The sequence below is a fragment of the Poecilia latipinna genome, unplaced genomic scaffold (assembly GCF_001443285.1).
Source record: "Poecilia latipinna isolate Pla-1442-1.1 unplaced genomic scaffold, P_latipinna-1.0 Scaffold5020, whole genome shotgun sequence".
Classification (NCBI taxonomy): domain Eukaryota; kingdom Metazoa; phylum Chordata; class Actinopteri; order Cyprinodontiformes; family Poeciliidae; genus Poecilia; species Poecilia latipinna.
The window spans coordinates 7,231-9,116 of record NW_015117636.1 but is presented as its reverse complement, the minus strand read 5'-3'; the positions used below and the strand labels follow the sequence as shown (position 1 = coordinate 9,116).

Genomic DNA, 1,886 nt, shown 5'->3' with positions numbered 1-1,886 from the left:
TTGATTTATTGCAATTGCAGCTTCCTCTGCCTCTCTGCTGTCTGACTGCATTCACCTGACACTGATATGAAGCAGAGAAGAAGAGCCAATCAGAGGAGGAGCAGCTGATCTTTTTCCAGCACTAATGATGTAAAGGATGATCAGAGTTGATGTGCAGATGAATGATGTGTGTTTCCTCTGCAGGTGAAGCTAGAAAGTGTGTGTGAGCTGATGTGAATTCAGCAGCATGGATCAGTGTGAGGACAGAGAGGAGGGAGTCCCTCCCTCTAAAACCACTCTGTGTGGGGAAGATGAGAGCCAGAGCAAAGGTCAGCGGAGAGGGCACCATCTCTAACTGTCCACAGCCCTTTTCACACAGCGTTCACTACATCAGGCCCAATCAGACGTGGTGCTGAAGCTGCTGCTGCTCCTCTTTGCTGCTTCATCCAGACTGAAGCGATTCAGTTTTAATCATCATGTTTCTGTCAGGATCCATCAGAGACTCAGGCCAGAACCAGAACCAGAACCAAAAGCCAGCTGTGTGTCCTTTAAGAGCGACAGGTCAAAGGGTCTTCCCATTGAATTTAAATCTCCTGGATCTCCACCATCAGAGAGGTGAGCTGTTTCTAACTGCTGATCTGTTTCTGTCATTGTGGCCATGTGACGATACCAAGTTCTGCATCAACTTAATGTTTCCATATGAAACAAAATCATGCACTTTGTCCAATATTTATATTAATACAGATACACAAATCCATAAGTGAATTTCATTTCTAGGTTGATATTTGGATTGTTCTCAAAATCAATGAATCAATAAATCAGATTTGGAGCAACTGACAATAAACAGATTAATGCTGGACGATTAGACCTCCATTAAATAATTATATGATTCCAGTTTCAACTCTGCGGTTCAAACATCATGGATCATCAACCATTTCTGCATTTAATCTAAATTATACCTCAAGTGGATCTGATTCAGAACCAGATGGTCTCTATTGGACCATCTGGTTCTGAATGAAGCTCCATCAGATCCTCCTTGGATGGTCAGAGTGGAAACGACTCCTGGTTCTTCTCCATGTCAGAGCTCAACACTAAGATCATCAAACTTCTCTCAGTCATTTAAACCAACATGTTTGTCTGAGAATCAGATCTTTCTGCTCTTTAAACAAGGCTGGAATTTATTCAGGAGGATCAATGATCAGGAACATGTTGGAGGATTGGACCGGTTCTGATGGGAATCATTTAGAGCATCGATCTGCGCTTCCCCTCTCGGTGGGACGGATAGAAGATCGTCTGTCATGGATCCATGTTGGGGTCGAGCTTTACTGGATTTATTTAATTTAAGGGCTGATCAAGGAAGGATTTAGACGGAAAATGAAATGAATTGAAATGGAAACTTTACTGTGAATCGTTGCTGCTTATAAATTGTTGTTACATGAAGAAACACATTTATATTTCATGAGAGAAATATTGAACAAAGTGCCACAACTTAGTTACTGCGACTGAGATCTACAGGATCCCACATGATCCCACCTTTAGGCAGCACCAACACCTGGAGGTGATCTGATTGTGAGCAATAATGATATGAATATAAACTAAATAAGAACTTAATGAGTCTTTTAAAGAGCAGAACTGGTTTCATCTTAGTAGGAAAAACCAGAACAAAAACACTTTAAACTACCACAGAGTATTAAAACCATAATAAGATGAAAATAAAATATAATTTTTTGGAAGAAATTTATAATATTACCAGAATAAAGTTGTAATATTCTGACTTTATTCTCATATTTTATATATTTTCTTAGTGTGTCCATAATACTCCATCCTGTTAAACTGCTTTTCCTGATGATTTAAATCCTAAAATGTGACACATCTCTCCTTCCTCTGCAGTCTGGGGTTCATCAGAA

General features: G+C 39.8%; 1 long non-coding RNA gene across 1 annotated transcript in view; it reads left to right on the top strand.

The window, feature by feature from the left end:
* LOC106943231 (uncharacterized) overlaps positions 1-298 on the top strand; it is a 6,647-nt gene extending 6,349 nt beyond the window's left edge. Inside the window, exon 2 of the long non-coding RNA XR_001423862.1 lies at positions 184-298. This is a non-coding gene — a long non-coding RNA (uncharacterized LOC106943231). The remainder of the gene's footprint in view (positions 1-183) is intronic.
* Positions 299-1,886: the final 1,588 nt, after the last annotated feature.